The 26,615-nt window shown below is 50.1% G+C and overlaps 1 pseudogene; it reads left to right on the top strand.

Annotated features, from left to right (window-relative positions):
• The first annotated feature begins 3,962 nt into the window (after window positions 1–3,962).
• Window positions 3,963–16,709, top strand: LOC102449776 (GTPase IMAP family member 1-like; annotated as a pseudogene).
• Window positions 16,710–26,615: the final 9,906 nt, after the last annotated feature.

The raw sequence follows: 26,615 nt of genomic DNA, 5'->3' as shown, positions 1-26,615 counted from the left end.
TAAGCAGTAATTCAGCCCCAGCTTACACATAGAAAGAATTCTTAGTCACTGAGCAGTTGATTTTCATTTTCACAACAGTTCCATCAGCTATTACTATGAAGCTACTGGCAAAAAAAGGAATCCAGAAGACTCAGGCATTTCAGAGTAATAGCAACAGCTGGGAGGACTGTGCAGCTGCTTAATCTAAGAAAATATTGCAGATTAGATCTCCAAGTTGAGCTGACAACAAAAAGTGTGTGTGTGTGTGTGTGTGTGCGTGCATGTGCGCTCATGCTCATATGCCTGTGTGTATGGAGAATGGTGGTTTGCAAGGGGAAGTATTTTACATTACCCACAAAGCTTGAAAAATGAAAACATTTCTGAGCAGAGGAAATGCAGGGAGCAAGCGGATTTATCTTCCCTTGGTATATGGATGCATAAAGCCTGCCTGATACGGGCAGGAGGGTCAGTGGGAATACAGTTTGGACAGAGAATGCCTGAAAAGCACAGCTGGTTTAATTTGTTCTAAAGTGCTACAACCCCAAGGCAGCTGGGTGTCATTTGGGACTCTGCCCTATGAGAGGGTCCAGACTGTCCCAAGTTAGAGGAGGAACAAATGCATTAGAAAGCCACCTTCCTTCCTGCACAATCAGTCCTTGTCTTTGGTTGGCATGTCACTCCCAAGAGAATGGCCCAGAGATGCCAGAGAAAAAAGATCTTCCCTGGCTTGGAGGTTTCACTGAAATAAGAACAGTTCTAGGGTGAGATGGCAATATGTTTTAGGGTGCTCGAACTATCTAAGGGTATGTCTATACTACAAAGTTAGTTCGAACTAACGGACGTTAGTTCGAACTAATTTTCCTAGGCGCTACACTAGCGCTCCATTAGTTCGAACTTAATTCGAACTAACGGAGCGCTTAGTTTGAACTAGGTAAACCTCATTTTACGACGATTAAGCCTAGTTCAAACTAGCTAGTTCGAACTAAGGGCTGTGTAGCCCCTTAATTCGAACTAGTGGGAGGCTAGCCCTTCCCAGGTTCCCCCTGGTGGCCTCTCTGGGCACAACCAGGAAAACTCTTCTCCTCTCCCCCAGCCCCGGGCCCTTAAAGGGGTAGACTCTGGCCAGATGGCACTGGAGACAGACAGCCCTGCCAGCAGTGTCTACCCCTGACTGAGTGGCCCCACCATGAGCCAGGCAGCCAGTGGCAGTGAGACGTCTCCTGCCCAGTCCCCCAGCACCCAGGGGCCAGCCAGGGGCCGTAGACGGCGCGCGGCCCCCTGGACTAGTGCGGAGGTCATGGACCTCATTGAGGTTTGGGGGCAGGCCCCCAACGTCCATGATCTCCGCACTAGGAGGAGGAATGCGGCTGTCTATGGGCGCATAGCAGCCGCCATGGCCAGCAGGGGACACAGGCCACCCACGAGCAGGTGCACATTAAGGTTAAACAGCTGCGGCAGGCGTACGCCAGGGCCACAAGGGGCGGCGCTGCTGCAGGGGATGACATCTGCCCCTACTTCGCTGCCTTCCACCAACTCTTGGGGGGTGGGGCGGTCCGTGCCAGCCCGGGAGGCAGCGAGCCGGGACTGGAGGGCCCTGACCTGGGCACACCAGAAGGGTCACCGCCAGCAGTGTCGTCCAGGGAGACCATACCGGGTACGTAGTTTGAATTAAGTAGTTCAGGGGGGGAGGTGGGTGGGAGACCAGGGGACCATGCGCGTGGGGGGCCATGCCTCCCACGGATCACGCAGACACCTGTGCACGTGCGAGCACGTGCCATGCCACCCTTGGGCAGGTGGCTCCAGCTGCGTGACACCCAGGGGCCATTGCCCAATAGGCACATGCTTGTGAAAAGAGACGTGACATGCTCCCGACCCCAGGGCAGGACCCAGCAGGATGATTTCCCTTCACATGTCCCCTCTACACGGAGGCAGGGGACATCTCCCCTTCCCCCCCACCGCCCCGGCCACACTATACATGGCACAGGGAGATGGGTGCGGTCTTGGGGCAGCTCCCAGTCCCGGGGAGAGCCAGACATCCTGACCATGGCCTCTGTACAAGCACAGCGGCTGTGACGGTGCAGGACATGGTCACCCTCACGTTGCAGAGTTGGGGAGGGGGCTGGGCATCATCCTCTGCGTCCCCAGGGAGAACTGACCCCTTCTCTTCTTTCTCTACAGCTGCACCAGCTGCTCGTGCAGGGCGCACCACCCCGCCCGGGACATGCTCCCGCACCCGCGGCCTGCTCCGGACCATCAGCACAGAGCAGGAGTACAGGGACCAGCACCTTGGGGCCCTGCGAGCCGTGCACCGCACACTACAGGCATGGATGAGGGAAGACCTGCAGGTCCGCCACGAGCTGCTGTCTGAGCTCCGAGGGCTGAGCACCAACCTGCAGCTCCTGCTGCAGAGCATGGTGCCCCGTGCTGGTCCTGCGCCTGCTGCCCCCCCAACTGCTGTCCCTCCTCCCACTCCTGCTCTCCCTCCCACCTCTCCCTCCTCAACCCCCACAACCTCTTCCTCAATGTCCACACCCCCCACCTCAACCTCCGCACCCTCCACCCCATCCCCCCGGGGACGCCGAGGCCCCCTCCCTCACCATGCTGGGAGGCGGTTGGCCCGGCGAGACTCCCACCCCTGATCCTTCAGTTTCCCCACCCCTCCTTTCCCTTGCTTCCCCCTTTCAGCTCCCTCCTCCCAGTTTTCCCCCTCCCCTCTCCCAGCCTCTCTCTTTCCCTCTCCCACCTCCTTTTCCCAGTTTCCCTGAGTTTTGTTAAATAAACAGAGTTTCTATTTTTGAACACACGTGTCCTTTATTTTGTACATCAAGAAGAGGGGCTAGGGAGGGGTAAGTGGAAGGAGGTGACGGAGGAATGGGGCACGAGCCCCCGATGGGGAGGACTGGGCTGGCTCTGTGGGCTTCTGGGGGTGGAAGCTCTCCTGCAGTCCCCCAATTGCTCCCTCTCCCCAGATGGCAGCCTGCGGCAAGTGCAGCCGGTCTGATGGCCAAGTGGTGTGATGTGCCCAGTGTGGGTACTCCGGGCAATCCAAGCCAGGACTGGTTTTCAAGCGGGGCACCCCTGAGAACTGTCTGTCCGGGGTGGGGTTCGGGTCCCTTTAAGCGCAGCCCTGGGCGAGCCTGAGACAGCATCTCCAGGCTCTAAGTCCTCCTCTGATGGCACTTCTTCCGGCCATCCTTAAGCCCAGTTCAGGGTCCACTCTGTGTGGACATGCTAGTTCGAATTAGCAAAACGCTAATTCGAACTAGTTTTTTAGTCTAGATCCGTTAGTTCGAATTAGCTTAGTTCGAATTAACTAATTCGAACTAAGTTAGTTCGAATTAACGTTGTAGTGTAGATGTACCCTCAGTGTTTTCTATTATCTTAAATTCGTAAATTACTTTGCCTATTTTCACTTGCAACCACTGAAATCCTTCTGCTTGTACTAAATAAAATTACTTGTCAAGCCCAGTGTATATAATTGTTACCTGGGGGAGCAATCAGTGTGCACATTCCCCCTTTCTTTGTTAATGGGGACTTACCTGAATGGTTTATTTGGGCTTCTCATTCCATTTGGGGGTTGGGTTCATGGCTCCTGTGCCTGAAACGACATTCTCCTCAGACCTGAAGTGATTCTCAATGTGCATTGCTGACCAGGGAGTGGGGGAAGGGGCAGTGATCTCAGCTCTGTGCCTTGGCTGGGGAAGACCAGGAGATCTGGCCCAGCAGGACAGGGTGGTTAGAAGCCCCAGAAAGCAAGGAAGCGAGTGTCAGTGGCTTTGTCAGCACCCCGAGAAGCACCCCCAAGGGGTCTTCTGTGACTGCATCCGTCATAGCACCATATAAATATAATTAAGAAACAAGTCCCTCTGTCTGCACAGGAACAAGAGGACATAGACCGGTTGGGATTTGGCTTTCATGTGTATTAATTAGTACCATTGATTTTTCAGGAAGAAGCTTTTTAAGGTCCCTGTCTTAGAGGAGAAATGTCAGAGTATCGATCAGTTGGAACAACTGTGTGGGTACGTACTTCTTCTGCTTCTTCAACCCTGGTACTCCGAGTGGAGCATAGGTCATCTACAAGTTTCCTTCACTTCACTGTGTCTCAAGACAAAACGTCTAGCTGACTCCAGGAGTGCCCCAGTTGTTGTTTTCCAGTCTCAGTAGATCTTCTCTACATTGTCCAAGGACTTCCTCTTTTGCGTTTTCCTTGCGGGTTCCATGTGAAAGCTTGACGGACTATGCGGGTGATGGTTTTCTGAGAGTGCAGCCCAGCCATTCCCACTTTCTTCTCTGGATTTGAACATCAAGTGGTTCCTAGAATCATAGAATCATAGGACTGGAAGGGACCTCGAGAGGTCATTGGCAAAACGGGAGCTGGGAAAAGTGCGACAGGAAACACCCTCCTTGGCGAGAGCAGGTTTGAGTCCAAGCTCAGTGCAAAGCCAGTAACACAGACGTGCGCCGCAGGGAGGATGATGTGGAATGGGCGGGAGGTTCTGGTTATCGACACTCCCGATATTCTGGGCACAAAGGGCCCCGGGGAAGCCTCCACCCAGGAGATCACTCGCTGCATCGCGCTATCCTGCCCTGGCCCCCGCGTGCTGCTGCTGGTCACACAGCTGGGCCGTTACACTGCCGAGGACCAGGCAGCCGCCGGGCGGGTCTGAGAGATCTTTGGAGAGGAGGCCATGAGGTACCTGATCGTGCTGTTCACCGGGAAAGAGGACTTGGACGGTGGCTCGCTGAGCGACTATGTAACTGTCTATGATACCCCAGTTCTTCAGGGGCTGGTGGCAACTTGTGGGAACCGCTGCTGCGCTCTCAACAACAGAGCGACGGGCTCGGAGCGCGAGGAGCAGATCCGTGAGCTGAGGGAGGTGATGGAGGGGATGGTGCAGGCCAACGGAGGCCGATGTCTCACCAGTGAGATATATAGACATGCCATGGAGAAGAGGCAGCAGCAGGCCAAGGCCCTGGAGGAGAAGTACAGGACGCTTGAGGAAGCAAAGCTGAAGGACATAATCCATAACTTCAAGGAGAAACATGGTGCTCTGAATCAGGACTTACACTCCAGGCCAGAGGCAGCGCAGGAAATCCATCTCGCACTGGGCCAGGCTGTGTATCGAACTTTAGAAACGCTGTCAGAAGCGCAGAAAGCCACGGAGGCAGATGAGGAAGAAAATCTGCTGAGAGAAATACAGGAATACTACATGGAAAAGGTAAACCCAGCCCGGGAGGAAGCCAGCAATGAGGACAGGGTAATGGGATTAGCTCTGCATTTATCATAGAATCATAGAATAATAGGACTGGAAGGGACCTCAAGAGGTCATCGAGTCCAGCCCCCCGCCCTCAAGGCAGGACCAAGCTCCGTCTACACCATCCCTGACAGATGTCTATCTAACCTGTTCTTAAATATCTCCAGAGAGGGAGATTCCACCACCTCCCTTGGCAATTTATTCCAATATTTGACCACCCTGACAGTTAGGAATTTTTTCCTAATGTCCAATCTAAACCTCCCCTGCTGCACTTTAAGCCCATTACTCCTTGTCCTGTCCTCAGAAACCAAGAGGAACAAATTTTCGCCTTCCTCCTTGTGACACCCTCTTAGATATTTGAAAACCGCTATCATGTCCCCCCTTAATCTTCTTTTTTCCAAACTAAACAAGCCCAGTTCATGAAGCCTGGCTTCATAGGTCATGTTCTCTAGACCTTTAATCATTCTTGTTGCTCTTCTCTGCACCCTTTCCAATTTCTCCACATCTTTCTTGAAATGTGGAGCCCAGAACTGGACACAGTACTCCAGCTGAGGCCTAACTAGTGCAGAGTAGAGTGGCAGAATGACTTCACGAGTTTTGCTTACAACACACCTGTGGATACAACCTAGAATCATATTTGCTTTTTTTGCAACAGCATCACACTGTTGACTCATATTCAACTTGTGGTCCACTATGACCCCTAGATCCCTTTCTGCCATACTCCTTTCTAGACAGTCGCTTCCCATCTTGTATGTATGGAACTGATTGTTCCTTCCTAAGTGGAGCTCTTTGCATTTCTCTTTATTAAACCTCATCCTGTTTACCGCTGACCATTTCTCTACCTTGCTAAGGTCATTTTGAATTATGTCCCTATCCTCCAAAGAAGTTGCAACCCCACCCAGTTTGGTATCATCTGCAAACTTAATAAGCGTACTCTCTATCCCAATATCTACATCATTGATGAAGATATTGAACAGTACAGGTCCCAAAACAGACCCTTGAGGAACTCCACTTGTTATCCCTTTCCAGCAGGATTTAGAACCGTTAACAACTCTCTGACTACGGTTATCCAGCCAATTATGCACCCACCTTATCGTGGCCCTATCTAAGTTATATTTACCTAGTTTATCAATAAGAATATCATGCGAGACCGTATCAAATGCCTTACTAAAGTCTAGGTATATGACATCCACCGCTTCTCCCTTATCCACAAGGCTCGTTATCCTATCAAAGAAAGCTATCAGATTAGTTTGGCATGACTTGTTCTTCACAAACCCATGCTGGCTATTCCCTATCACTTTATTACCTTCCAAGTGTTTGCATATGATTTCCTTAATTACCTGCTCCATTATCTTCCCTGGGACAGACGTTAAACTGACCGGTCTGTAGTTTCCTGGGTTGTTCTTATTCCCCTTTTTATAGATGGGCACAATATTTGCCCTTTTCCAGTCTTCTGAAATCTCCCCTGTCTGCCATGATTTTTCAAAGATCATAGCTAAAGGCTCAGATACCTCCTCTATCAGCTCCTTGAGTATCCTGGGATGCATTTCATCAGGACCTGGTGACTTGCTGACATCTAACTTTCCTAAATGATTTCCTCTCTCGGCTTGTATTCACTACGTTAGGCACACCTCCAGACTTCTCGGTGAAGACCGAAACAAAGAAATCATTGAGCATCTCTGCCATTTCCAAGTTTCCTGTTACTGCTTCTCCCTCCTCACTAAGCAGTGGGCCTTCCCTGTCTTTGGTCTTCCTCTTGCTTTTAATGTATTTATAAAAGGTCTTCTTGTTTCCCTTTATGCCTGTAGCTAGTTTGATCTCATTTTGTGCCTTTGCCTTTCTAATCTTGCCCCTGCATTCCCGTGTTGCTTGCCTATATTCATCCTTTGTTATTTGTCCTACTTTCCATTTTTTATATGACTCCTTTTTTATTTTGAGATCATGCAAGATCTCCTTGTTAAGCCAAGCTGGTCTTTTGGCATATTTTCTGTCTTTCCTACACAGCGGAATTGTTTGCTTTTGGGCCCTTAACAACGTCCCTTTGAAATACTTCCAACTCTCCTCAGTTGTTTTTCCCTTCAGTCTTGCTTCCCATGGGACCTTACCTACAAGTTCTCTGAGCTTATCAAAATCTGCCTTCCTGAAATCCATAACCTCAATAATAACATTCAACATTCCTGTGGTGGAAGAGCACCTCAGCAGTCCAGCACTCTGGCATCTAATTTCAAAAAGGGGAATCACACAAAAATGAGGAGGTTAGTTAAACAGAAATTAAAAGGCACAGTGGCTAGAGCCAAATCACCTAAAGCTGCATGGAAACTTTTTAAAGACACCATAATAGAGGCCCAACTTAAATGTATACCCCAAATTACAAAACATAGCAAGAGACCTAAAAGAGAGTCACCGTGGCTTAACCACCATGTAAAAGAAGCAGTGAGGGACAAAAAGGTATCTTTTAAGAAGTGGAAGTCCAATCCTAGTGAGATAAATAGAAAGGAACATAAACACTGTCAAATCAAGTGTCAAAATGTAATAAGAAAAGCAAAAAAAAGATTTTGAGGAACAGCTAGCCAAAAACTCAAAAAGAAATAACAAAATGTTTTTAAGTACATTAGAAGCAGGAAGCTTGCTAAAAAACCTGTGGGTCCCCTAGATGATCGAACTATAAAAGGAGCAATCAAGGACGATAAAGCCATTGCGGAGAAACTAAATGATTTCTTTGCTTCAGTCTTCACGGAAGAGGATGTTGGGGAGATTCCCAAATCTGCACCGTCCTTTGTGGGTGATGAATCTGAGGAACTGTCCCGGACTGAAGTGTCATTAGAGGAGGTTTTGGAACAAATAGAAAAACTTAATGTTAACAAATCTCCGGCACCGGATGGCATTCATCCAAGGGTTCTAAAAGAACTCAAATGGGAAATTGCAGAACTATTATCTGCGGTTTGTAACCTATCCTTTAAATCGGCTTCCGTACCTAATGACTGGAAGGTAGCCAACGTGACACCAATATTTTAAAAGGGCTCTAGAAGCGATCCTGGCAATTACAGACCGGTAAGTCTAACTTCAGTACCGGGCAAATTAGTCGAAACAATAGTAAAGAATAAAATTGTGAAGCATGTAGAAGAACATAATTTGTTGGACAAAAGTCAACTTGGTTTCTGTAAAGGGAAATCCTGTCTTACTAATCTATTAGAGTTCTTTGAAGGGGTTAACAAACATGCGCACAAGGGGGATCCAGTAGATATAGTATACTTGGATTTTCAGAAAGCCTTTGACAGGGTCCCTCACCAAAGGCTCTTGTGTAAATTACATGGCCATGGTAAATGGGAAGGAGGGGGGCTTATGGCTGGGATTGGCACTTGGTGAGGCTGGACGTGCCACCTTGTGTCCAGGAACCTGAGCGACCTTGGGGGTGGGTGGGACAACAGGGAGTGGTCAGGAGGGGAGGCAGGAATGGGCTTAGTTATGGCAGGGTGAGGGGTGATAGGCAGGACAGAGGGGATAGGAGGGACAGGTGCAGGATTGGCAGGAGCCAGGTGTGCCATCATTTCCTGGCTGTGGATCCATCACTGGGCGTCATCTGGGATCTCCTGGGCCAGGGTTCTCTGCATGTTTAAGAGGACAGCCACGTGCTGTCCCATGAGGTTCTCCTGGACCCGCCTGTGCTTACAGCACCCCCGGGGTTGGGTGGATGCCTAGGAATGGCAAAGGAGCAGGAGTAGGAACAGGAGCTGGGTGTGCCATCATTTTGCAGATGGTGGCACATATGTTTTGGCCTTGCTGCACAAGATGACCCACATTTAGGTCCACCCACTACTGAGCCATTATTCTAGATCTTCTGGGCCAGGGTCTGTTGCATGTGCCAGAGGAAGGCCACGTGGTCCCTTATTAGTCCTTGTGGAACCTCCTGCACTTACAGCTCCCCCAGGATCATGCAGAAATTAAGCTAATTAAGCTAATTCAAAATAATGCATCTAGACACAAAAACTATTTCTAAATAGCACGTCCACACTGAGTGGACCCCGAACTGAAGTTAAAGCTGGCTGGAATCAGTGCCAGCAGGACAACAGGTTAGGACTCAGTGTGTGGGGCTGCTGCCTGAAGCCAACTGAGCTTCGTGCTTAAAGAGACCCTACTCCCACCCCGGACAGACAGTTCTCAGGGTTTCCAGCTTGCTTGACTACCTCAGTGAGGGACAGCAAAGCAGTCCTGTCTTGGAGTGCCCTGAGTGCTCACAATCAGGACACCACAGCACTGGGCCATATGGAGCCAGAGCTTCCCCTTGGACACACCGGTGCCTCTCGTGGGGTTGTTGCCATCAGGCCAGCTGCACTTGCTGCAGGCTGCCATCTGGGGGTCCATCAGGAGGGTGTTAGGATCCAGGAGGCCCTGAGGGAGAGCGTCCACCCCGAGGAGCCCTCAGAGCCACCCTGGTCCTCCCCACGGGTGCTCATGCCCCATTCATCCCTCACATCCTTCCACTTATCCCTACCTAGCCCCCCTTCCTGATGTCAAATAAAAGACACGTATGTTCAAAAATAGAAACTAGGTTTATTGAACAAAACTGGTGAGGGGGGTGGACCTCTGGGGAGACTGGGAAAAGGAGGTGGGAGAGGGGAAGAGAGAGGGTGGGAGAGGGGAGGGGGAAACCTGGGAGGAGGGAGCTGGAAGGGAGAAGCAAGGTGAAGAAAGGGGAGGGGAAGCTCAGGGCTCAGAGTTAGGGGTCTCACCGGACCAACCTGATTTTTATGCAAACCTGTTCCTGGGTTTGCATGTGGCCTTTGGTGGCCAGGCTGGCAGCTATCCTGCCATAGATGGCTGCTTTCATCCATCTAGTGCAGAGATCATGGACATTGGGGGCAAATCCCCCAAACCTGAATAAGGTCCATGATCTCCACCTTGGACCAGGAAGGCGCCCACCTTCTCCAGCCCCTGTCAGGCTCCTGGGAGCTGGCAGACTGCTCCTGGGGAGCGGTGGAGGGATGGCTGCCAGTGGCTGGCTGATTCATGTTTTGGGGCCATTGGCTCAGGGGCCCTGGTGGTCACTGCTGGCTCTGGGCTGGCAGACTTGGAGCTGGCACAGGCACTGTGGCCAGGGTCTACCCCTTTAATGGCTCCGGGGCTGGGGGAGAGGACAGTAAGTTTTCCTGGTTGTGCCCAGAGTGGCCACTAGGGCTCCCTGGGAAGGGCTGGAGGCCCCCTATTTCGAATTAAGTGTCTACACAGCACTTAATTTGAAATAGCTATTTCGAATTTGGCATTACTCACTGTAGAATGAGGTTTAACAAATTCAAAATAAGGGCTCCACTGTTTTGAATTTATTATTTCAAAATAGTGGTTTGCCTGTGTAGATGCTATTAAAGTTAATTCAAAATAACTGCTGTTATTTTGAATTAACTTTGTGGAGTAGACATAGATTAGTAAGACATGATTTCCCTTTAGAGAAAGCATTTTGACTTTTGCCCAACGAATTATGTTCTTCTGTGTCTGACAATTTTATTCTTTACTATTGTTTCAACAAATTTGCCCGGTACTGACGATAGATCTACTCATCCGTAATTCCCGGGATCACCTCTAGAGCCCTTTTTAAAGATTGGAGTTGCATTAGCTATCTTCCAGTCCTTGGGTACAGAAGCTGATTTAAAGACTAGGTTACAAACCACAGTTAATAGTTCCACAATTTCACATTTGAGTTCTTTCTGAACTCTTGGGTGAATGCCATCTGGTCCCAGTGACTTGTTACTGTTAAGTTTATTAATTAATTCCAAAACCTCCTCTAATGATACTTCAGACTGTGACTATTTCTCAGATTTGTCACCTACAAAGGACAGCTCAGGTTTGAGAATCTCCCTAACATCCTCAGCCATGAAGATTGAAGCAAAGAATTAATTTAGTTTCTCCACAATGACATTATCATTTTTAAGTGCTCCTTTTGTATTTCGATTGTTCAGGGGCCTCACTGGTTGTTTAGCAGACTTCCTACTTCTGATGTACTTAAAAACATTTTGTTATTACCTTTTGAGTTTTTGGCTAGCTGTTCTAATTTTGGCTAGCTCTTCTAGTTTTTGGCTAGCTGTTCAAAGATAATGGCCTCAGGCTTTGCAATGACACATCTACATTCTCGATACTACACTACAATTAAATGATGGACAAATTTACACCACCCTAAACCAGAAACCAACAGACCACTACACTTACCTTCATGCCTCCAACTTCCATCCCAGACATATTTTTCAATCCATTGTATACGGCCAAACCCTAAGATACAACCAGAATTGGTCCAATCCCATAGACAGAGACAAACACCTACAGGATCTATACAGAGCATTCATAAAGCTGAAATACCCACCTGGTGAAGTGTAAAAACAGATTGACAGAGCCAAAAAAGTACCCAGACATGAACTACTTCAAGATAGACCCCTCCCCAAAAAGGACATAATTCCACTTGGCATTACCTATGTCATGAATCATGAGTAGTGTGAATGGTTGACATGAATGAATTAATAGTAAGTGAGCTGAAGAGAGTCCATACTAGGGTATGAGTCAATGCCCCAGTGAATTATGGGCTTGTTTATCACTTTGAGAAAAAGACTGTGTGAAAAAAGACTGCATGTGATGAAAGAAGCAAAACAGCACAAAGGAGGCAAAGTTTCCAAATAAAAGGAGTCAGTAGGGAAAGAACTCGACCAAGGACATTCCATTGCTTATCACTTGTGGCTAGGCAAGCAGAATTGGGTGTTGTAAACAGGAGGTTCCAAGATCAGCCGTAAGCACACCCGCAGGTGGTGAAATCATCGGACATCGCCCCCACTCGAACTGTCCCTTGCCGAGGGAATATATACCACACCATTTTGCCGCACAGCTTTGAGTCCATCAGTTCAGCATATTAGGGTGATGTCAGACTTCTGCCTCAACCAAATTAACCAACATTACCTGGGAGTTGGCCAGCCCCAGAGGGTGAGTGTGTGTGAATCTGTTTGTGAGAGTGTGTGTTACAACTGGGTTGAGAATTAGACTGTTACATTAGTTAATAGTCTAATTCTTAACTCATTCAACTTAAACATTGCTTTTAACCTGCTTTTAATGCTTTTTAATTGCTTACTACTAAAATATATATATTCCTCCTGAATTGCTCCTGAATTCATGGTAATAAAAGTTTGTTAAAGGTATATTTAGTCACTGTGGATTTGTCGTTCCATAAAGCTGGTTTAGTGATCTGTTGTGCAGCCTGATCAACCGTGCAACAGCGCCCTGTGATGGGATGCTTACACTCTGCACTGTGGTTGGAGGGAGCACCATAATCTGGGGACAAAGTAACCCCACCACATTGGCCATGTAGCGCATGCTCCCAGGCTGCGATGGCAAATCCACTGCATTTTAGGACCTGGCGGAGGGCGGTGGCAAGAAGTGCGAGTGCACAGCTGGGGGCATTTAGCTACACCGGCATTCCCCTGGCTGGAAATATATGTGTTCCCGGACTGCTGGGGGAGTGGAGAGTGTTGGAAGGAGGATCATTTGGCATGGAGGTGGAGAGGGTGTGGGGGCCCGCCCTAGGTGATTCAGTCCACTGACCTTGAGCAAGAGTCACCCATCGAGAAATGATGAGTGAGCCAGGGGAGTCAACGTTCCTGTCCGGGGCAGATCAGGATTCCTCAGACCCACCTGAGCCAAGGGAAGTGCTCATGGCACCAGAGGGGATAGGTCACCACCAGACCATGGACTCTTGGCCAGGTAGGGATTCCGTAGAGATTGAGACATCAGGGATTGTTAGATCAAGCTGAATGTTCCTCACTTTGGCCATTGCTGAAGCATTCATCCCAACCAGTGTGCCTGGCTGTGACTCCAACTCCAGCGATGGACATTGACTCCTGGTAGGCAGCTGCTACATAGTAGGAAGTGACCAAGGGTGGGAATACTTTAATTACACCATGAGGGTTGATAAGTTTCTGCTCATCCCCACCAACCTGGGTAGTGGACCATTTCCCTGCTGTTAGGGCCCTGGGTCGGGACCCGGTCCACCTACACCCCCTACACCCAACCTGTGGGCTGACCCGTCCACTGGCTCACTCCAGGAGTACCCTGTTGTTGAGCTTCAGCCAAGAAGGCTGTACACCCTTGAATTAGAGACACTTACCTGTGGACTTTAGCTGAGAAGGCTGTGTTTCTGTTGAACCGAGCCCCTCACTGGGGAACCCCAGCCAGGAGAGGGATAGACTTCTGTTAATCAAGGACCCTACTCGTAGATCTTAGCCAAAAGGGCTGGACTTCTGTTAACTAAGGGACCAAGTTTTGTTAATAAAAAGACCTCTGCTGGATGACTGGACGCACGGTGTTAGCATTTATTTTTCAAGGAATTCCAAGGCACGGCTTGGGCTCAACCAGAGCCCATGACATGCCCCCTTCTGACACCTACAGCCCACAACTTAAACCCCTCCATCATATTCTCCACAATCTATAACCTTGGAAAATGATCCCTCACTCTCAGAGGCCTTGGGGAAAAAGCCTATTCTCGCTTACATATAACCCTGCAACCTGAAACAAATTCTTTCCAGTAACTATGCTATGCAGCTACATAATAAGCATCCCGGAACCCAGCCCTGCAATCAGACCTGGTGCCAACTCTGCCCACATATCTTGTGGCAGCCTGAGAGAAGGGAGCTACCGAGGCATCATGGAAGGCAGATATGTGGGGACTATTTGATGTCTGGGAGGTAGGTGGGTGTTAGCTGGTGGAAGGAACAGGGGAGTGGGAAGAAGGGGGGGCGCGACCTACACAGGGGCCGCAGCAGGGGAGTGAGTCCTGGCCTCAGGAGATTTTACCTTTTGGGTGGTGCTCTTGCCCTTTTCAGTCCCCAGGCCCTTCCCACCCTTCGGGGGGCATTCTTAATGACAACTGGAGGTGCCGCGGCAGGAGCGGTTGAGGCTCCGGGGTTCTCATCCATGTATGCCTCCTCTACCATAGTGACGGGGGGCCCAGCAGCCTCAAAGGGGTTGTCATTTTTAGGGAGGGGTTAACAGGGATGTCACTGGACAACCCCTCCATTGTGGTCAGGGGTGGGGAGGAAAAACAAAACCAAACAATTAGGGGAGAACCAAAAACACCAGGAGAGGGAACAATAAGGGAAGGGGAGGGGAGGAAGAAGGTTCACCGCTCCCTCCCCCCCCCCCCCCCCCCCAGGCTGGAAGTGGAGTGGGAAGGCGATAATTCAGAAAGGGGAAAAGGGAAGGAGTAAGAATACAGCTTCCAGCACAGGATGGAAAGGATGGCTCCTCCAGCTGCACTGGAAAGATGAGGGGTAAATTATTATTTAAAGAACATGGGGACAAGTGAAACTGTGTGTGTGGTAACTAAAAGGTAGGGGGAAGCTCAAGCGCCTAACAAAAGAATGGCGGGGGGGAAATGGGCACACAAGAAGGTGGAGAGGACAAGCGGTGGATAGGGAAGGCAGGCAGCGAAGAGATGCCTCCTCAAGGGCGAAAGAGTGGGGAAGGGAGGAGACACAGCTGGGGAAAGGAACCAGTGTGCTCACAGGCACTAGGGTAGCAGGCCCACAGTTCCTGCTGCAAGGCCCAGAAAAGTAAAGAAGTATAAAGAGGCAAGCAGTGGGGCCCAGAATGGAAAAAGGGTTGGGAAAGAGCAACTGGGGTTGGGAAGGAGCAGCAGCAGAAAGCAGGGAACAAGGTGGAGGTAAACCACCCCCCGTCTCCAGCACCCCACAAGACCCTCACCAGTCCTCACACAGGGGTCCTGATGGAAGTCCTGTTAGTCCCTCCCACACACAGGACAAGCTATGGAGAGAGAGAACCCCAGGGGCTGCCCTAAAGCAGCCCCCTTACCTCCTCTGCCTCAGGGAAAGCAGCAGCAGCAGGAATGGTGGAGTGCAGGCCTGCAGAGGTGAAGAAGAAAAGGGGGTGCCAAAATAGGCCCCCAAGAAGATGGGAAGGGGCCTCCCCGCCAAAGGCAGGGCAGCAGAGACCCCCTCCCCCCACCCTTCTGCACCCAGAACCTTCAGTAACTAGCTGAGGCAAAGGAAGGGGGAAAAGCTGCCAGCAAAAAGGCAGGTGGAAAAAAGGGGCCTGGCCCAGAATGTAGGTGTAGCCAGGGCCCAGCTGCCACAAAAGCAGCAGCCTCCCTTCACAGACCCCCCATACCAAAAAGGAAAAAGGGTGCAGGAGAAAGTCTAGCACCTCCAGGGTGCTGCAGCTATGAGGGACTATTTGGTGTCCGGGAGGTTGGTGGGCATTAGCCCACTCACATCTAAAGGACCTCCCTCCCAGCCTGTGGGAAGGGTCCACGGAGCCCAGAAAGCCAACTGATTACGTGGGACAAATAATGAGAAAACAGGGACAGGTGTGAGAGTCAAAGGGTTAAAATGAGGGAACCGGATGGGGACACCGAGCAGAGAACCCCGGACAGCGCCCACTGTCCCCCGAAGGTCTCGAGAGAACCAGCGGACGCTGCCCATTGGAACTCTGCCCGAATACGTGAGCGGATACAGAAACGGAAATAGGCCCCACAGTCGCAGGCCCCTCCCCCGGCCAACCTCTTCTCCCTGGTTTTATAAATTGCCAATTTGGACATAGCCAGGAGGAGGTTGACCAGGAGGTCCTGCGACTGTGTGTGGCCACGGATGGGGTGTGCGTAAATTAACAAGTGAGGGGAAATGTGCAGCCAGAACCTCAACAGGATCCAAAAGAGGGGCTGTAACCTGGTGCACTCTAGGTAGATGTGCGCCAGGGTCTCCCTCACGCCACAGAAGAGTCACGTTTCGGGGTGGGGGTAAACCGCGCCAAGCACACACCCGTGCTCACCGCACCATGCAGGATTCTCCAGCTGATGTCCCCGGTGGGCCGTGGAACCAAGGTCGAATAGAGGCTTGTCCACCGGGGCTCCCCACCCTCTATTGGCTTCTATATTGGCTCTATAACTTCTCTGGGTGGGACACAAGGGTGGGAAAGTGGAATGTGTGAAGCACCAGCGTGTACAGGTGACTCTTTGACGTGGTTCGAAAGGGGACTGGCTACATCTCATGCAGGCAGCTTGGGTGACAAGGGGGAGGCATTTGGGAAAGTACAGGGGGTTGGGGGCCGATGGAGAGATTGAGAGGGCTGAGGGTTAGGGGCGGGCGGGGTGCGCCCTCTACACATGGTAGAACTTCACGGTCAGCCTGTCCATGCCCGGGGATTTATTGGTGGGCATGAAACAGAGGGCTTCCGAGAACTCGAGCAGAGAGGCAGCTCTAGCCAGTCCCAGTCACCCACGCTGACCGTTGGGAGTTCGTTCCAGAGAATCCTATGGGAGTCGGCGTCAGTTGGATCTGAGGAGAAGAGAGAGGTATAGAAAGTACGAGCCCTCTCGCACATCTCCACTGGATCCATGAGGGGGGCACCATCCTCTGCCAGAAGGCAGACTATGTGCTTTTTAGCCCCCCTCTTTTTCTTCAGAAGAAGTGGGAGCCTCGATACATCTCCTGAAGGAGATGGATGCGAGAACAAACAAAGGCACCCCAGGCCTGAAGGTCCTTGAGGGCCCGGAGTTCCTCCCACTTCTCCTGGTAAGCTTCGCAGAGGGGCGGATCCTCGGGGCCGGTGGCAAGCCACCTCTCTAGCTCTAAAACCTCCTGTTCCAACTGCTCCATCGCTGCATCCCTCCACCGACTGGCCCCCCAAGTGTAGTCCCAGCAGAAGAGCCGCGTGTGCACCTTCCCCACATCCCACCACCACCGCGCTGAGGGAAAGGCGCACCACCATCCGTGCCAGGCCAGCCAGAACTCCTGGAAGGACGCTACAAAGCCCACATCCTCCAGCAGGCTGTTATTGAAATGGCAGTAGGCCAGACCCAGGGCCAGCTTTAGGAAGTGTGGGGCCCAATTCCAACAGTTTTGGCGGAGCACCCGCACCCAGGATTTTTTGTTGAGCAAAAAAAAAAAACCCCACCCACACAACAAACCAGAACCACACACAACTATCAGATCAGAAGTAGATAAGATAAAATGATGAAAATGTATATCAATATAGTTGAACATTTTCAAAAAAATTCCATTCTTTATTATGCAAAATTTTACACAGAATTAAATCAGTTGCCTTAAGTGTAGGTCAAATATTTTCAGTTGCAAACTATCCAATTTTTTCAATAAAGTTTAAAGTTTGATGTTTAAAAAGTTACCAGAGAGCGTTGCAGTTTTCTCTTACATTGATTTACTTTTTAAATAGCAAAAATGGAGTCTTTGTTTGGAAAGTGTCAGTTCTGTGGTCAAATTCCAGGCCTTAGTGATTTCAGCACCAATGATTTCACTAGGTAATATGGTACCTCCCCACCATTGCCTCCTTGCACTACCCTTCAACACATTGCCTGCATGTTGAGTCCAAGGTCAGTCTACACAAGATTTTATCAATGATTTTTGCTCAAGAAATCACTGAGACAAGACAAGGACTCTCAATTGATTCTAGGCAGCTCTGCCTTTAAACACTGGATGTAAAGTGTCAGATATAATTGAGGACTCCCAAACAGACTCTACACCCCCAGAAATAAAACCTGTTTCCATCTTCTGTGACTTTCAGTTAGATGTGATTCACTAGCCTCTGCTTAGTGTTCAAGTTATGGTAGACCCAAGCCAGATCATATTAAATTCAGGTCTTTTATCTTTTAATCATACAATATGGATAACAACATTTCATTCTCCCAGCTCCAAGTCTTCAGTGAATTTCAACCCAAAAGAGCCAAAACTGATCACCTTGACACATCAATGGCAGCCTGTGGCAAGTGCAGCCGGGCTGATGTCCGAGTGGTGTGATGTGCCCAGTGTGGGCACTCAGGGCACTCCAAGCCAGGGCTGCTTTGCAAGCGGGGAATCCCTGAGAACTGTCTGTCTGGGGTGGAGATCGGGTCCCTTTAAGCACAGCCCTCGGCTAGCCTGAGACAGCAGCTCCACGCTCTAAGTCCTAATCTGATGCCCTGCCGGCACTGCTTCTGGCCAGCCTTAACCCCAGTTCAGGGTCCACTCAATGTGGACATGCTAGTTCGAATGAGCAAAATGCTAATTCGAACTAATTTTTAGGTCTAGATGCACTAGTTCGAATTAGCTTAGTTCAAATTAACTAATTCGAATTAAGTTAGTTCGAATTAGTGCTGTAGTGTTGTAGCCAGACAGGCCCCCCCCGTCACATCAATCTTGCTTGCCCTCTGAGATGCCTGTATACAGGGCAGAGAAGGAGCAATAAAATCAGCATAGCTTTGGAAGCTTTGATGCGAGACCAGGATATGCGAGTCTCTCTCTGACCCCGAGTAAGCTGAAAACATAGATATGGGAAAGAACGATCAAGGCAATAAACTGACCTCGAGGCCGCGAGAACTGCCGGGCTGGCACCTAATGTTGATACGATCACACAGAACCGTCCCTGGGAGAGGAATCTCCCACTGAGAAAAGAATCCTCAGTACCTCCAATTTAGTTATCTCTCTTACAAGTGTAAATTAAGTTTGCAATTCCTTTGTAAGAGCTGGCGTCACAAGAGACTGACCAGCACCATTTGGCATCACAGATAAGAAAGAGAAATACGTGACCCCATGGGTATAAAGATGGGTCCAGCAGCACGCTCACTCTGAGTGTCAATCTACCATTTACCTGCTGGTCGGGTTAGGTGTTTGGCCTCCTGAGGTCCACGGGGATGCCCACCTCGTATTTTCGTCTTTCCGAGGAATTGAGGAACCGATTCTGGCCTGACACGCTGGGATCAAGCGACGCAGAAGGGGTAAAAATTGTACCCGTATGTGTCCTTTTGTTTTAGTTCATGCATAGAAGAGAGCTCTTTAAAGATCAAGCTGCCACTTGGTACCATTATTTCTATTTTCTATCTTTATTTTCTTTGTAACCATTTTTTTAAGAACTTATATTTGCTAGCAGTTAAGAAATAGAGCAATAGCTATTGTAACCATATGATTTAAAAGCCTCCTTAATAAACCTGTAACTGTTTAAGCTTTAACCTGACTCCTTCAGTTGCTGTAACAGAACAAAGCACAATTTAAAAGAACTTCAGATGGTCATAAAGGGACAGGTATAGGAAGAGCTTAGGCATTTGGATCGTGCCACTCTCAGGTGACAGGTCCATTGGGGCACCTCTCAGTCTTTCCCTAAGGCTGCCCGCTGTGAAGGAATTTTGCATTCTAGCAGCTAAAATCTGAGGTCTGATAAGCTCTTCCTATAAAGGGGCATTTGTTGGCCTGCTGGCCACGCTCTGCAACGGGACCCCAGTCCTAGCAGTAAAGTCATGGACGTTAAACCTTTTCTCGGAAACACACGCACACACACTGCCCTGACCGTCAGCTGACAAGTGTAGACATACCCTTACTTCCTTGTGTACCCCTGGCCAGAAAAACCTCTAAGTTATTCGTTGCAGGGTCTTCTCCCTCCCCAAACGTCTGGCCCACGGGTTGGAGTGTGCCAGCTCCAGGACCCTCTGCCATAACGGCGTCGGTACCAATAGCTGCCGGAGCACCCCGTGTCCCTCCCCGGCCTTTGTTACTCTGTATAAACGATCCCCACGCACTGTGAAATAAGGTCCACGCATAACCTTCTCTTCCTCGTCTATTTCTTCGCCACCTTCCGCGGCCTGCTCCCAGGCTCGCCCCAAGGCCAGATCCTAGCGCTGTTCCTGCACAAAGTCGTCTGCCATCTCCTCACCCTGGCTCAGCCCTGGTCCCCGAGGGGATCCTCGCTCCTCTCCTTGGGGCCCTCCCGGGGTCTCGGTGTTCTGGTTAGGGTTCGGCTCGAGGCAGCGATTAGCCAGTATGCTTTCTACCCCTCTGGTCTGCGGCCCTCTAGCCAGTTGGGGGGTCCAGGACTCGATTAGCCTCTGAAAACCCGGCCAGTCCCGTCCCAATAATACGGGGTACTCCAGATTCTCTGCTATGGCCACCTGGCATATCGCCTCCTCCTGTCCATTGGACAGCCTTACCCACACCGTTGGGTAGGGCCGGAGGTCCCCGTGGACACACTTCATCCATACCGGAACCCCTGCGGGCTCTGGCTGGGACACCAGTGTTGCATAAATTGCAAGGTTCGTCCTCTGGAGGCTACTGTAATTTGCCCACAGAAGAGAGTCACACTTTTAAGCTGGGTCCAACTCAATTTTATTGTTTGCAAACAAGGTTCGGCTAAGAAGCTCAGTGCCCAAAGCAAAGCCGAACCCCAGCATCGCGTAAGCAAGGGGTCTTATAGGGTTAACATCCTTCCTGGTTTATGTGCCTTAACATGGTTGGTTACCTTATTTTGCTTCTAATACCCTTGGAAGTCAGGTTTATCTCCAAATAAGGTTAAGCACTGTGCAAACCTGCTGACTCTGCGGTTACAGTTGTTCGTTACATTTATTTGCTTGCTTAACAATAGGCGGGTTACACTTCCTACTTGCCTGCTTGAACCTGTCAGAAGTGAAATATATCTACATTCTTACTCAACAGGAAATTGGTTTCACTTCCTGCTACACCAGTGAGGCCCGGATCATGGTTTGGCCACAGCCGGAGTCCACCAGAGCCCATACCATCTGCCCTTCCACATCCAACTTAGCCAGTACCTTCCCATTTTCCCAGGGCCGGGCCCTCAAGTGCGGGGCTACGACCTGCCCGAACCAGCAATCCATAAACGGACAGTCTCACTGAAAGTGGCCTTCTTGGCCGCACTTGTAGCATGCCCCTCTATTACTTACCCCCAAACCCAGCCGGTCTCCGGGCTCTTCCTTCCCAGGAGTCTTGTCACCTTTCAGTCCCTCCTCCAAGGGCCCCTCTCTTCTAGACACTATATATTCTCAGCCAACCCTTTGGGGTCCCCCTAGGCCTCGCCCTCAGCCCCCGCAGGGGGTCCTGGTCCGCCCGCCGGGGGGCGTTGGCCCTGTCCCTTCTCCAGGTTCCGGAGCCCCTCTCTGGCTCCCTCTGCAGCCATATATGCCTCCATCAATGTGACAGCATCGGTCTAAGTCGAGGGCTGTTGGTGACGCACCCATTTCTGGGGATCACTAGGGAGGATCTGAAGGAACTGTTCGAGCACAATCATATCAACTAGCTGAGCACTGGTTCATTTTTCGGGTTCCAGCCATCTCCGGCATGCTTCCCGGAGCTTCTCAGCGACCGCCCATGGGCACGCCCCAGCTGGGTAACGCTCTTGCCTAAATTTTTGCCTGAATTTTTGGGGGTCACTCCGATTTGATCTAGGATGGCTTCCTTTACTTTATAATAGTTAAGGGCCTCCCGGGGGTCCAAGCTCCGGTAGGCTAGTTGGGCAGCCCCCAAGAGGTAGGGCGCCAGCAGGGTGGCCCAGTGATCCTCGGGCCACCGGACCACCGTAGCCACCCATTCAAACATCTCGAGGTAGGCTTCGGGGTCATCCTGCGGCCCCATTTTTGTCAAACATATAGGTAACTGGGGAACATTCTCCTGCCCCCCGCTTCCTCCCGCCCTTGAGAGGGCAGCTCCCTGATGGAGCCATGTCTCCCTCTGAGCTTGTTGCTGTTCAGCTAATTCCCTAATTAACTGTCTCTGCTGCTCCTGCTGCTGAGCCGCTAATTGTTGCAGTAATTCGGTCTGCAGCTGTTGGTGCTGGCGTTGCTGTTCGGTCAGCCACGCCCACATCTCCTTTGCCTCCATAACCCAGCTAAGGTGAGGGTGGTTTTTTTTATCTATCCCATTCTCTCTCTCTCTCCTTCCCCTACACTCTAGGGTCGGGGACCACCGATACCCGCATTCTCCACAATCTGTCATGGGGCAGGTCATCCCTCAGGCTTACAGCCCTGTCATCATCGGGGTTACCTTCCCGTGTGCTGCCCCTCACCTGTGTCTCCCTACCGAACCCAGCCTGTCCACCCCGACAATAATGAAGAAAAAGGTCTGAGGCCCGTTTAAGAGCCCCTTGAGTCCCGGTCTCCCTGGGCACTATGGGACGACCACGAGGGAGGAGGGGGAGGAGGGCCCACCCTCTCTCCGAGTCCCGACCCAGGACACTAAAGGCAGCGGCGCCCGGCCACAGCCTGGTTGGTGGGGACTCCCCCGTAACCTACCAACCCATGGGATCTGGTTAAGGCACTGTTGCTGCCTGCTGTCCCCGTCCTGGGTCGCTTTCTCCTCCTCGCTGCACTGGCCACTCCTGTGGTGAGCTCCTCCGTTCCTGCAGCCACTGCTTGCTGCTTTATCCCCCTCAGGCCCCTCTTCCCTGGCCCGAGCATCTTCCCCCCATTCCTCTCTCCCCGGATAGCCTTTGAAGGGCCCGCCTTCCAGGGCCCCACCCTCCATGCCCGGACTCCCATTGATGACATCACCCGAGGAGGGGAGGCCCCTCCGGGTGATGTCTCCATCTCCGGCTATCCCTGTACAGACGGGGCACCTGCACCAGGGTGCCGCCCACAAGCGGTCACGTCTCCGGCTCTCGGAATTGTCTGCCCCGCTGACATTTCCTTTGCCCCTCACGGGCTCAGGAGTGTGGGGTGCCGTAGGTCCCAGGGCTGGAGGGACACGTGCCCTGTCACAGATACCCTCTGCTCCCAGTCTCCCACCCCCCTCATTTTTTCCTACCCCTCCTTCTCTCCTATTTATTTTGGGTCTGCACATCTTAAACTCATAACTCCGGTCATCTGAAGAAGTGGGCTGTGCCCACAAAAGCTCATGATCCCATCTACATGTTTTGTTAGTCTATAAATCGCTACCAGACCATTTGTTGTTTTTCTCTGTAAGGGTATGTCTACACTTGCAGCCCAATTCAAGCGAAGGGTGCAAATGTAGGCATTCGGAATTCCAAATCAAGCCCGGGATTTAAATATTCCGTGCTTGATTTGCATGTGCCCGGCCGGTCGCCATTCTTGAAACTTACAAGCCCGGACTAACTGCCCGTGTCTACACGCGGCAGGGAAACAGGCATTTGAAATAAAGCCTTATTCCGAAATACCTGTTAAACCTCATTCCAGGAGCAGTAACAGTTAATTCGAACTAAGGATTTATTAGTTATTATAAGGACTTAGTTCAAATTACTGTTCCACTGCCCCGTGTAGTCGCGCGGCAGTTACTTTGCGCTAGTGGAATTTCAAAATGGTGACCGGATGGGAACATGCCAATCAAGCACGGGATATTTAAATCCCGGGCTTCATTTGCAACTCCAGTTGCCTGCTTTGCCTACCTAGCTCAAATTAACGAGCTAGTGTAGACATACCCTAACAGAATAACTCAGCTACCCCCTGAAGCTAAGTTAACTAGATAAGTAATGAGGCACTTGAGCGGCATTACAGATTACTTACAATAATTTGATAAGCGCAAAATCTTTTTATCTTTTATTCATTAAAGCAACAAGTTACTTGTTTGCTATAACAGTGGTTTTTAATGCTTACTTTAAATATAGTGATGAAATTCATATTTAGGTTATATAACTTTTTTCTCGTGTTTGACATTCTCATATGAAAGACATGAACCTAATGAGAATGGGAAATATATCAATTAAAGAGAAAAAGTATTACAGAATGTAAACCATAAACACTATAATTTATATTTGTCTGTAGTTACTATCTAAGGGTACGTCTACACTACAAAGTTAATTCGAACTAAAAGACGTTAGTTCGAATTAACTTTGATAGGCGCTACACAGGCAAACTGCTAGTTCGAACTTAATTCGAACTAGCGGAGCGCTTAATTCGAACTAGGTAAACCTCATTTTACGAGGACTAACGTCTAGTTCGAATTAAGGGCTGAGTAGCCACTTAATTTGAACTACTGGGAGGCTAGCCCTCCCCAGCTTTTCCTGGTGGCCACTCTGGGCACCACCAGGGAAACTTGCCTGCCCCCCTCCTGGCCCCAGAGCCCTTAAAGGGGCACAGTCTGGCTACGGTGCCCATGCCAGGTGTAAGCTTTCCAGCACCCAGCCAGCAGACTCTGCACCTGGCATGGTACAAGCCAGCCACCCACTGCCACTCATCCCTCCGCCTCTTCCCGGGACCAGGCAGGCGGCTCCCAGGAGCCTGCCCGGGGCCACAAGAGGTGGGCGCCCGCCTGGTCTCGTGCGGACATCGTGGACCTCATCCACGACCTCCTCACTAGGCACAGGAAAGTGGCTGTCTAGGGCAGGATAGATGCCAGCCTGACCATCCAGGAGCAGGTGTGCATGAAATTCAAGATGGTCCAGTGAGACCCCCGACCCTGAGCCCTGAGCTTAGAATGGCCATACTGGGTCAGACAAAAGGTCCATCTAGCCCAGTAACCTGTCTGCTGACAGTGGCCAACACCAGCTACCCCAGAGGGGATGGACCGAAGACAATGACCAAGCCATTTGTTTCGTGCCATCCATCTCCAGCCTTCCAAAACAGAGGCCAGGGACACCATTTCTATCCCCTAGCTAATAGCACTCCATGGACCCAGCCTCCATGACTTTATCTAACTTCTCTTTAAACTCTGTTAAGGTATGTCTACACTACAGCACTAATTCGAACTAACTTAATTCAAATTAGTTAATTCGAACTAAGCTAATTCGTACTAGTGCATCTAGACCTAAAAACTAGTTCAAATTAGCATTTTGCTAATTCGAACTAGCATGTCCACATTGAGTGGACCCTGAACCGAGGTTAAGGCTGGCCGGAAGCAGTGCCAGCAAGGCATCAGATTAGAACTTAGAGCGTGGAGCTGCTGTCTCAGGCTAGCTGAGGGCAGTGCTTAAAGGGACTTTAGAAAAGAGGAGACTGAGGGGGGATATGATAGAGGTCTATAAAATCATGAAAGGTGAGGAAAGGGTGCATAAAGAAAAGCTCTTCATTAGTTCCCATAATAGAAGGACTAGAGGACACCAAAGGAAAGGAATGGGTAGCAGGCTTCAAACTAATAACAGAAAGTCCTTCTTCACAAAGCAAATAGTCAACCTGTGGAACTCCTTGCCCCAGGAGGCTGTGAAGGCTAGAACTATAACAGAGTTTAAAGAGTAGTTAGTAAAGTCATCGAGGTTGGGTCCATGGAGAGCTATTTCCCAGGGGATAGATATGGTGTCCCTGGCCTCTGTTTGTGGAAGGCTGGAGATGGATGGCACGAGACAAATGGCTTGGTCATTGTCTTCGGTCCATCCCCTCCAGGGCTATGTCTAGACTGCAAGCCTCTTTCGAAAGAGGCTCTTTCGAAATATACTTTCGAAAGAGCCTCTTTCGAAAGAGAGCGTCTAGACTGCACGTTGAACTTTCGAAAAAGCGGCTTGCTTTTTCGAAAGAAAGCATCCAGTGAGTCTGGATGCTCTCTTTTGAAGAAGCCCTATTTACATTGAAGAACGCCTTCTTTCGAAAGAGGAACTTTCGAAAGAAGGCGTTCTTCCTCGTGAAATGAGGTTTATCGCCATCGAAAGAAAAGCCGCGTTCTTTCGATTTAATTTCGAAAGAACGCGGCTTGAGTCTGGACGCAGGGGAAGTTTTTTCGGAAAACCTACACTTTTCCCGAAAAAACCCCTGAGTCTGGACACAGCCCAGGGTACCTAGTGTGGGCCGCTGTCGGCAGACAGGCTACTGGGCTAGATGGACCTTTGGTCTGACCCAGTACGGCCATTCTTATGTTCCCAAGCCGGAAAAAAAGCGGCGGCCATGTTTATTTAACTCCCGCGGGGGATATTTAAATCCCCCGCGGATTTCCCTATTCCAAAGTTAGAAATTAACATGCCTCTTCCGGAGAAGGGGCCAATGTAGATGTAGCCACTCTGTTTTCATGCTACATTTGTAAGCAGAGTCAGGGTAAACTCTATCCTGACATCTAGTGGTGAACTGTGGCAAGTGCTGAAAAGAGACTTCAGGGGCTGAGCCCAATTTGCATAGACACACCCACCCTGTTTAGGAAGCCTGCTAAAAAGCCTGTGGGTCCCCTAGATGATCGAGCTATAAAAGGAGCAATCAAGGACGATAAAGCCATTGCGGAGAAACTAAATGATTTCTTTGCTTCAGTCTTCACAGCTGAGGACATTGGAGAGATTCCTGAATTTCCACCGTCCTTTGTGGGTGATGAGTCTGAGGAACTGTCCCGGATTGAAGTGTCATTAGAGGAGGTTTTGGAACAAATAGAAAAACTTAATGTTAACAAATCTCCGGGACCGGATGGCATTCATCCAAGGGTTCTAAAAGAACTTAAATGGGAAATTGCTGAGCTATTATCTGTGGTTTGTAACCTATCCTTTAAATTGGCTTCCGTACCTAATGACTAGAAGGTAGCCAACGTGACGCCAATATTTAAAAAGGGCTCTAGAGGTGATCCTGGCAATTACAGACCGGTAAGTCTAACTTCAGTACCAGGCAAATTAGTCGAAACAATAGTAAAGAATAAAATTGTGAAGCATGTAGAAGAACATAATTTGTTGGACAAAAGTCAACATGGCTTCTGTAAAGGGAAATCCTGT

The sequence above is a fragment of the Pelodiscus sinensis genome, chromosome 2 (assembly GCF_052426305.1).
Source record: "Pelodiscus sinensis isolate ZL-2025 chromosome 2, ASM5242630v1, whole genome shotgun sequence".
Lineage (NCBI taxonomy): Eukaryota > Metazoa > Chordata > Testudines > Trionychidae > Pelodiscus > Pelodiscus sinensis.
The sequence above is the reverse complement of the archived record's forward strand: the minus strand, read 5'-3'. Positions and strand labels throughout refer to the sequence as shown.